The sequence below is a fragment of the Ixodes scapularis genome, unplaced genomic scaffold (genome assembly GCF_016920785.2).
Source record: "Ixodes scapularis isolate PalLabHiFi unplaced genomic scaffold, ASM1692078v2 PGA_scaffold1__304_contigs__length_218370807, whole genome shotgun sequence".
Lineage (NCBI taxonomy): Eukaryota > Metazoa > Arthropoda > Arachnida > Ixodida > Ixodidae > Ixodes > Ixodes scapularis.
Genome location: NW_024609846.1, coordinates 60,229,982 through 60,241,091, shown reverse-complemented (window position 1 = coordinate 60,241,091; position 11,110 = coordinate 60,229,982).

The following is an 11,110-nucleotide window of genomic DNA, read 5'->3' as shown; positions in this document are numbered from 1 at the left end:
GAGAGTTGCGTATTCTTTTAATAAAGCCAAAAGACGCAACTGCTCAAAACCGAAACCGAAACCCGACGGTGATCGGAGAAGTGGAGAGAAGAGACTGAGTGGCGGAAGTCACGTGGCTACACCCGACCGTGCGGGTTATTTTTTTTTTTTTCTCTTATCCGGTAGCAGACGACACGACATGCGGCGTACGGGAACTTCGCCGTGCGATTCTTTTGCAGTCATGTTTGTTCCGCTCGTTGTTCTGTACTCCAAGATGAGTTGTTTTGTACATTGAGGAGTTGGAGATGAGTAGTGAGTACCCGTGGTGAATTTCCATTATCGGCTCCGAAAAGAATACACCCAAGATGTTGCGTGAAGAGCTGGCTCACATGTCCTGCGTTCGAAAAAAAAAGGGGGCATTGTGCGACGGAGTTTCCGAAAGATCAACGGGATCGGTACCAATGGCTGGCTGCAATTCCTGTAGAACATATACGGGCACCTCGGAAAGCGGACGCTACCTGATTTATAGGCTCCTTGCATTTTGTGGAAAGTGATTACATTGAGTTCGCAGGTGTCAAAAAGGAAATCCCATACCATTTAATTCAGCGAAGTGTCGTCCACAACATTTGTTTGTTATTTTTTTTGTTTGTTTCTTCAACGATAATTGTAAAAAAAAAAGAAGATATGTAAACATCAAAAAATGTTCGAAAAAAAAAAAAAAAAGGTTCCACGGGGGATCGAGTCCGGTCCTACCGCGTGTGAAGCGGACGTCTTTCCCACTGAGCTACTGGAGCATCTCTTCACTGGCGGAGCTTTTTCCTTAGTAATAATTCAGCCGGTAAACTAAGTTGGAAAGTTTGTTGCCGATTTTCCTCTAGCAAAAGCACTCCCGGGTCGAAGTCGGGAAGCACCACGCATTGGCGACATCTGCACCTAGTGAAGAAATCGTACGCGTGCATATTAAACTCGAAGTAGACACGTCGTGCTTGACGTTTGCGCGAGCGATGTCTTCAGCCACGAGAAGGGAGCGACGGCTCGGCGACGTCTTCGTCCAAATCGGCTTGGTGGTCGGGCGTGTCGTACGGGATGAATACCAAATCTTTTGATCATTCCCAAATTTCTTTTTTAAAAGTAGACAGAATTCGCCGGTACCGCGAACGACAGTTCTGAAATAGAGGTTCTACGCCCGTCGTCCGCTGCCATCGCCGTCCCCGCGAGTCCCACGATACGCGAAACGACGAGCGCACAGAATGCTTCCGGTTGTCTCTGGAACTTTTTTTTTTTTTCAATCAACGTATTTGCAGCTTTTTAGAAGCCACAAAAAATGGGTTTCATATTTTTTTCTATTTTTAATATTGAGTGTCTGCCTTCAGTGACCCACGACTTTGATTAAATTTGGTGGTCGCATCGATACCTTAGAAAACGGCCCGTGACCACGGAAAAGAGAGTGAGCGAGACTCGAACCGGCCAGTTCTTGATCGGCGGTTTTCGGGCGGAAAGAAACCGAATTTCGAGCCGCAAATTCTGTTCTGGGTAGTTCAGCTCTCATATGTCACATACAACTAAAAACCTCGGCGAGCATAAACACCCTGTCAGTGTCCCTTTAACGGAAAGACAGTACGAAACGTTTGCTTTTCGGATCAGGCCGAGCTTCCCACAACATGATTACAATTCACTCAATGTTTTTACTTCTTTCGTGCCTCGGGTATTTTCATGGTTCAAGAAAAAAATTGATGTTTAATGGGAATTGAAAACTTTACCAAAGTAGTACAGTCCTCCGTACAGTTTTAATGATAAGAATTGAACCCTCGTGTGATTTACTGAACTATGTAAGTCATACATTTATTGACGCGTTTTGCGTTTTGCTCTCCGCGGTACCTTTTAGTCAGCCACCGGTTTGAATTATAGTATGACTTCCTTGCTCGTGCCTAAAAGCATTTTTTTTTCTTTTTTTTACCTAATATTTACAATTTCACAAGAATCTACACATCTCTTCCTCCAAAAACGCTGGTCTATGTCTATCCTTCTTTTTAGATTTAAAGAAGTTGCCCTTGGGTAGCTTAGTATGTGTAAAGGGGGGGTCGCCTTCCTTAATCCGCCGCTTTCCTTGTACTCTAACTATATGTCTTTATCTGCTCTTGTGTTTGGGCATGGACGTACAAGAAGCCCACTATTTCCTTCTTGAGCTGTGTATTCCCCTGAGTGAGCGGCATGTCACAAGAAAGAAAACAAAAAGTGAAACATGAAACATTGAAGCGCCTAATTACTTCATATTTACCTTACGATGCTGACAACGTCAGAAAAAAAAAAAGGCAAACGCTGTATGCACTGAGTAAAAATTAAAAAAAAAATAACAATACCGAGTTTAAAAGACCAAGAAATGTGCACTGTTCAATGCAACATTCACTCCCTGTTCGATGAGGGTAATTGTTATAATAAATTTCTAAATATTTTTCGAAGCATCAAAAAGTTTAAAATGCCCGGTACAGTGTAGTGTATATATGCGATCTGAAACTGAGGCGGTAAGTGCTAGCTAATGTTGAAAAGCGATTCTTACGCGCAAGAATACCTTCACGGTTATGAGTTTTATTCTAGGGGTGCATTGCCAGACACTGTTAGCGGTAACACGACTTCGGTGCGTTTTCGGATTTTGCATTGAAAGGGTGCTGACGGCCATAAATATTTACCATTTAGGTGATCACCTCAGCTGAGCCGTTTCCACCACTATATTAGTCTTGATAACAGTCCTTCTATACTGAGAGATAAATAAACTGTCGAAGGCTCGTTCACTCTAATAGCGTCGCGTACGGTAGATGCGCACACTGAAAATGCGAAACTTGAAACAATTACCTACATAAAAACTTCCATGTTATTAATATTTACGAGTCTTTAGGCTCATTTCATTTTCAAAGTAAAACTGTCTAAATGAAACAGACATTCATAAAAATACATGGGCAGGTAGAACATACTTCAAATAATACAAGTATCCTTATCCCAACACGCTTGTTACGAATAACATTATCACATTTTTGTAATATTGTTTTAAGCTACTTACAGACCTGCTGCTGCGCCGATTGATAACGGATGTTCAGTTTTTACCACGAGAGCGTGAGTGCAGGTAACAGCTTCACAATCTTCACTCTAGCAGCACGCCAATGAATCCATGGAACCGGTCCGACCGTTTCATTCCCGCCTGATGGCACAAGCACAAGCAACAAACACATGGGAGTTGAGTTGGCTATGACTCACGGATGAAAATACTGAATTTTTCGCAGCTGCGGTGATGGTCGCTTTTTTGTGGATGTTTTATTTAATTCTATAATAAATATAGAGGGTGATTCAACGAACGGGTTCCATGGCCTTAAGTAAACCTTGTGCAGTGTAGACGCTCGAAATAACGAAATATTTTTCATGGTCCTATTCAGCAAGTCAAGATATTGATTTCGATTCGTCAAACTGGCAAATCAACACCCATTATTTAGCAAACGTTTCAAAGAATAATTCTTCCGAAAAAAACGATGTTTTATAGAAGTTTTATAGAAAAAACACTTTCAAAATCTCGCATGTTTTTTTTTTGAGCTTGAAGTAGTGTGTTACACGAAGTGAAAACACTAGAAATGGCGTGATGAAATGCTTCTCAACATAAGTTCTACAACTTTTCTATTGAAATGTTTCATCATCAATTATAAAAAAGCTGGGTAATGTTATTAGCCAGTTTGGCCTATTGCCGAAAAATATATCGCAGTTATTATTATAGGCCTGTGAACATTATTGCGTTGGTCTAACCAACGTAGAGTGCATCAGTTTTTTTCTTTTTGGTAGAAGCTTAAACAAGGGCCATGTATGTTGAGCAGTTATGTCTCTAAAGGTGGACTACGAAACATCGCACGACGATTACACGAAGCGATGCGTTTAGACCAGGCTTGCACACAATAATGAAAAAAAGTAACCGATTACAATTACATTTACTTCACTGTAAAAGGCAACCGATTACGCGTACAGCTTTTAAAAAAGTTATCGAAAAAGTACTCTAAAGTAATCGATTACTTCCCACGTTACTTTTGATTCAACTTCTTTTTTATTACGGTTGCATAATCCTCGGGGTCTCGCGCTCAGTTGTTCTAAAAGAAAAAAAGATAGAAAAGAAAGCCTTGACCGTCTTTCCTTAGAGCTAAGTGAGCGACGCCAACACACCCAATCCCTCTCGTGAAAAAAAAAAAAAAAATAGAATAAAAAGAGTGCCGTTTAAATACATTACTCACAAGAGGCTGGATAAGGTAATTGTTTGTACCCAAACGTAATCTCCCCGGTGTACAAAAAACAAAACAAAAAAACCTTTACCCAGGAAACGAAGCAGCAAAGTGGTCTACTATTCCTCGAGGTCCCGCCAGTGCTTAGTGGTTTCGAAAAAGAAAAAACAAACATTGATATTTGGCCAGAGCTGAGTGACTTCAGCACATCTAACCCCCTCTCTCCCCCCCCCCCCCTCCCCCTCCCCCCCCCCCCCCCAAAAAAAAAAGGAAATTGAGACACATTGTTATGGGCAATGTTGTAATCGATTACAGCAAAAAAGTAATTCAGTTACAAGGATCGTTCCTCCTTAAAGGAAGTAATTGAAGCGTTACAAAAGTACTGTAAAATGTAATCGATTGCAAGTAATCCATTACTTGTAACGCGTTACGTACAAGTCTGGTTTAGACGAAGGCAGCTCTACTGCTTATTTGACGATATGACAATGACGATCGATTGATATTGCACCAATCGTGCGTCAAACGGTGATCTGATATTGAAATGACGTTGCGTTGATTTAGCGTCGATACGTTGTTGGTGAATAAATTATTTTAAAGTCGTGACGTGTTTTCCGACGAAATTCAGCGGAAAAATTGAATTGGTGGTTAGGTCGCGTGACATCAAATTTGTGCTAAATTTAGCGGGAAACCTGAATTTGTAGGCCCCATGACGTCAGTTCACGTGACATCAACTTTACCGCCAAATTTAGTGGGGAGACTGAACTGGGGCATAGGTCAGGTTACGTAAATTTTACCGCTAAATTTAGCGGGGAACCTGAATTTTTCTGTAGTCCCGTGACGTCAGGTCACGTGACATTAATTTTTTTGCCAGATTTAGCGGGAAATCGTTTCGTGTACGCTTAGGCCGTCAGGAGACCGGGGTGCGGGCCACTAACAGCTGCCGCCGTAAACTATTATGAATTCGTAGATACACCCATCGGTTTTGAGGCAACTAGTTTCAACGTTACACGTTATAAAATACACGAATATTGTAATGATATTGCAAGCATATCTGAGTCTTCCCCGTATCATTTTTGAAAAATAAAAAGAAATTAAAAAAAAAAATTTTTTCTGCTTCCTTTCGCATTACCTGACACCATCCTGTTATGAGACGACATGCTATTTACATTATTTATTACGGGCAACTTGCCAGATGAACATGTGACCTGACAACCTACGTGTTCTGGTCCACTCCCCAAACCCCTATTCTAAAACTCAATATTTTTGCTCTCTATTTTTTCCGTACCACAGAGGAAAACCTCGCGTTGGAGAACCCACGAATTCTGGTTTCAATCCCCACACCTGCCCTTTTTAAATCTAGATGAGCGTCGTACTGCCGTTCGTGTACCACTACTGCGTAGCGCACGTTAAAGTCCCGGGGCAATCAGTCATACTGTTGAGGCTACATTATTTTTATCTACAGTGGGTAACAATGGGTCGCCTGTACACTGGTAGTCTAAGCTACTGTTGCCTAAGCAACTAACGACTAATTTGTCTCAAGTTTTATTTTCTTTTTCGGCTTGTTCTTATTATCTATGCCTTATATCGCTAAAGTCCAGCACCTAAAGATGTAAAGCGTTTGTGGGCTCTGTTAGGACTGGCTTCCTTGGCTCCGTCCTGGAGTTCGCCTTCACCTGTCACCAACGGTGCTAGACAGTCACGTTGAGATTCCCGAGATCGGCCCTTGAGTCATCGGGCCGGTGCTGGTTGCCTTCGAGGAGGGCTCCAAACACAAAAAAAAGAAGGTCTTCCGGAGGACACGAGACCATCTGAGATTGCCGGCCCTCGCAAGGAGAAACACCGGCGTGCGAGTGCGTGCCTGTGTATGTGTGTGGGTCTGTCCGCGTTGGGTTTCAGCAAGAACGTCGACTTCTTACATCAGCCACCGGAACGAGCGCGGCAAGAACGTCGAGGGATTACATCATCTGCCCCTCGCTGAAAGAACACTCGGAAATTGCATCAGCCGCCCCCGCACTTCGCACACCTCGTGAACACTCGAACACCGGAAAAGGCTCCTCTCTCTCAGAGGACCTTCTCGCGCTCGGAGTGCTATGTAACATGGGCTTGGGGAGCCCGAAGTCGATTGCCGATTAACCAGGCAACCATGCTACTTGCATATTCACTGTACATAAAAGTTCTACTTCAGTACCCCCACTCCAGGCCTGTTTCCTCGGGGCAATGCTAGCAGCGAGCCACAGCCCCAACTCTTGGTTCCGCGCCTGAGATCGTCACCTACCGAACGGAACAGCACTCCAATAATATTCAAAATTTTAGTGATCAATTAACTGATTTTAGGTATTCTTATTCATATGCAACTTGAGAAAGGTTGCTTACGAAATCGAGTTAGAAGGAAAAGGCTCAGTTTTGAGCCTTCACGAGCGTGCAGCTTAACCATGTTATAATCAGGCTCAGAAAAATTTACAATTGACATAATACAAAAACACAGCTGTTTGGCTGTACATGCACAGGCTCTTGCGCCGTAACAAAATGTCGAGTTTACGTTCATCTCACTGAAACGCAGTATTACCAGACTTTGAGTGAATGTGCACACAGGTGCTGAAAATAGCAATCACGGATGAGGCCTCGTAAGACTTGCTAGCTAGTTGTCAGGGGGGCCTGAAATCCGTAGTCGTAAAGCATGAATGTTTTGTGCGTTTCAATACTGTGACGCGAATGCGTTATATTTGATCTCCAAGTCTGCTGACTCAATCCCGCCCATCTCGCACAGCAGCGTTCCTTGTCTGACGGGTACTATATACTTGTTTGACATCAAGTACGACCGCAGCCGGTGCTACCATCCGATATATGGAGCCAGCGAAGCAGTGCCGAAAATGCATATATATATATATATATATATATATATATATATATATATATATATATATATATATATATACATCTGTAAAAGCTACACCTATTCGGTTTGTGCAGGTAAGTTGTAATGCCAGAAGGACATAATCTAGGGTCTAATAGCCCCGATAAGCAGAATAGTTTTTAATATATATTTTAATTTCGGAAGAGAAATACATAGTTGGAATAAAAAAAAGCTGGTTGATCATGGTCTAAAAATACTTAAGTATAAAATTTAAGAATACTTCAAGCGCTTCGGGAGCGCTAGTGTGCGCTGAAGCTACCGTCTGGTCATTGGGCGCGAGGCTGTTGGTGAGAAAGGGCGAATGGTTAGATTAACTCGAATGGGCGTCCTCCGCTGTAGGGAAAAAACTTAGCCAGTGCAGTGCCACAACTAGCCAGGAGCCGTTAACGTGCACCACGCAAGAGTATGGACACGACCGCACGCCGGTACGGTGTTCGTTCAGATCGAAATGAGCAGGTGTGGAGTTCGAACCCAGGGTCCCCGAGTTGTGCAGCGCGAGCTATCGCACCCCCTGCTCCGGGCTACGTTACATTACCACACTCGGCCGTCAATCCCCCTTAATAGAGCGGTAAAAGAAACATCAATAGGCCATAATAATTTCGGAACGGCACTGCCTCCAAGCACTAAAGAAGCAAAACAGGTTGAAACTATGATCCTCACCATTTAGTGAAAATACAGTGCTCCTGCGCTCAGAGGTAATGCCGCTGAATTTTAGCCACCGAAAATCCTGCGCCATTAGGGCTTGTGTCATACATCCTGTTTTACTACTACACGGCGTTTCATAGAAAAAGGTAAGTTCACTTTCAGCCCAGGCACACTGGACGCCAGCGTCGTTGGCTCCGACAATGCAAACGAAATTTATATATTGTCCCTTTCACTCTTCATAGCTTTAGTTATCTCGTTTCTCGCCCTACTCATAGGATACCCTTTCAAAATTCCTGTTGAGCTCAAGCTGATAGCGGACTTCCAAAAGAACAACCAACTAGGCAGGCAAGCTGGTTAGATTATTACGTGTTAAAACATCTCGATCAAGGAATCAAAGGCTCTCATTTTGACACAGACCTAGATAAAGCCATGTCCAGGCACGAGGCAATGAGCATGGCAAGAAAAAACCGCCCGATGACAAACCTAAGGTTTTTGGTCACCTGCCGTTGTCTACCTGCTAGCGGTCGCGAATAGGACGCGTGCAGAAGACACGTAATTTTGATCGATTATATTAACGTGAACTTCAGCTTGAGAGGTCCGGAACGTTTTAGTTTTTTGCACTGCGTCCGGAAAAGGTAGAAGAATATTTCCAAAAATAAATAAATAAATACGATTTATAGATATTTAGATTAATTATTTTTATTTAAATCAGATTTTTTAGAAGAAATAGTATTATTACTTAAATCCCTTCACATAAACAAATTTCCTATTCTGATTACATGTTTTCTTAAGTGGAGCAGACTAATTTTTAAATATGCCGCATCATTAAAAACATCGCGGGAAAAAATCATCAGATTCATGGCGTCATAAATTGCAGTTAAACTCTAAACTCTTTATTCCTTGTGTAAACCGCGCCACACTTTATAAAGCAGTTAGACTTCTTTCTCTTTTCACTTAGGGAAAACTGTTAATTTCCTGTTATCCACTTCAGCTAACCACTCCTGAATATAAATGTTTAAAAAAATAGTTGAAATAGCTTCCGAGAATTTTTGTATCTCGGTACTCCGAAGCTCCACAACACGGAGCACGTGGAGCGAAAACTCGCACTGCAGAACCCTCGGATCCTGGGTTCAATCCTCACACTTGCCCGTCTCAATCTGGATGAGCATCGTACCGGCGTGCGGTATGATAATGGAGGTAGGAAGCTTCTGGAGACGATATGAAGACACCAGAGGTAAAGCCAGAAGTGTGGAGGGATTCGCCCCCAACGGTGACCAAAACAAAGATGCGCTATCGGACGAAATGGAGAGCTGACTCAACAACTGCTTTGGTCACTTTCGGGGCCGTCCCTCCAGACGTCTGGCTTCACCTCTGTTTGCCCCATGCCGCGTCCAGATGCTTCCTACCTCCATGGGCATAATAGCCCAGGAGACCAGTGGTACTATGGTGCCTGGAGCGCGTCTTCGACTGGTGTGTTTATGCTGCCCATACATCAAAAGTGCTCCCGAAGTGGCAAACAAATGATGTCCCAGAAGCCGGAGTGTCATGCTGTTGCATGTCGCGACCCTGGCGGTTGGTCGTAGAAATGCTAAAGAGAAGCTGCGAGTAGCACAACCAAGCACGAGTGGCGCTGTCGTCACGGCGTCCCGACTTCTGGTGGCCGAAGCTTCCGTGGACTGCCACACTGAAGAGCGACCAGCAGAAGAACAGGCGTCTGACACATACACCACAGCTGTTGGGACGCCGTCAGGAACGTGACAGGCGACAGCGTGACTTTTCTATGACGTCATCAGGCGGAAATCGAGGGACCGCTTTTTTGGACGCAGTAAACATACCAGTCAGAGACGCGTTCCAGGCATCAGACTGGTACTGCACTGGCTACATTTCTCATCTACAGCTGAGGCACCAAACGCGCAGTGAAGCTAACTTCCCGCTGCGCATGCACACATCACAATTACTCCTATTTTATAGCCTCCGGAAAAATTGTTATCCGAACGTTTCAGACACGGTTCCAGTGTGGCCATTGCTTTTACGGCCTGCTCCACACAAAATATGTCCAATTTCTAGACCACACGAAACGAGAGCGGAAAAAAATGGTTTTGGAGACGTCGGGTTGTAACCTTCGATCTCAACTACAGTTTCCGAGTCGCCTTAAAGGGGTACTCCGCCGATTTCTTCATGGTCCCCGATTTGCTTGAAATTTTGCTAAACTCGCCAAACAACATCGCCAAAATAGTATCCCAAATATTAGGACAAAATAATATTTTTTCACGAAGTTATTGAATTTACAATTTTGGTCCTGACCGTGTTTTTCAAACTGAAAGTTTCTACTGGCAACAATGAAAAAGTGACGTCATTGGAAGTGCAGGGGTTCACTCTTTGGACTGTAGAATTTGTTCCCAACTGATTCGAAGCAGTTTCATGGTGTCAAATGAATGCTTTGGAAGCTCGCTCGAGTCCCCGCGCTCCAGCACGAAACAAATGATTGGCATATTTTATTTTTTAGACTGCTCGCCCGACTGGCAAGCTAACCTTCCCCTGGCGTCACGGCCCTGAAAAGGGCGGGTATATTTGAATGTTTGTTTTTGCATTATTTTCATTTGCCGATTTCGCAATAACTATTATGAATTTCACGATACTAAATAGCATACCAGAAAGGGCAAAGGCCGGGGAGTCAGAAAATATAGTTAGTTGAGGTAGCTCAAAAATCGGCGGAGTACCCCTTTAAGCTTTCGGCACTCTCTGCCAGTTTTAATTTTAAAGCGCGCAAAGGTGATATGCCCTAATAAAGCAGTTGGCAAGATCTACAACGATAAGACGACCGCACCCTCTGTTTGATGATTAATATTAAACCCATGAATTGGTCTGCCCTTTTCTGTATGTTCAGCGCAGGCTTTTGGCCGGACTGTTTTTCTAATTCGCGTTATATATGTATATCTGTCATAAAAACGAATCCACAATTAACATGTTCTTGAAAAATTCTGTTAATTTTTTTTGTCCTTAAGTAACGTCAGCGCCAGAACGTATCATTATTTTTATTACCTACAATATATCATTTATGCTTTACTCATTTTTCAAGAAAGTAACGATTGAATGACTTTCCGAGTGATATTTTAAGGAGCGTTATTGACTCATAAATTAGGTTATGATTCGGCTCTTAAGTTACTTTGCTCAACCTGCCGAGGCACATAGCAGAGGTGCATTGGGCTATTTGAAATCACAATTATCAAAACATTGTTTTAATAGCAAAAGAGGTATGCATGATAAGATTAGCTAAACTATTGTAGGTGAGACATTCTCGTTACCATATCTATTGCGCGCT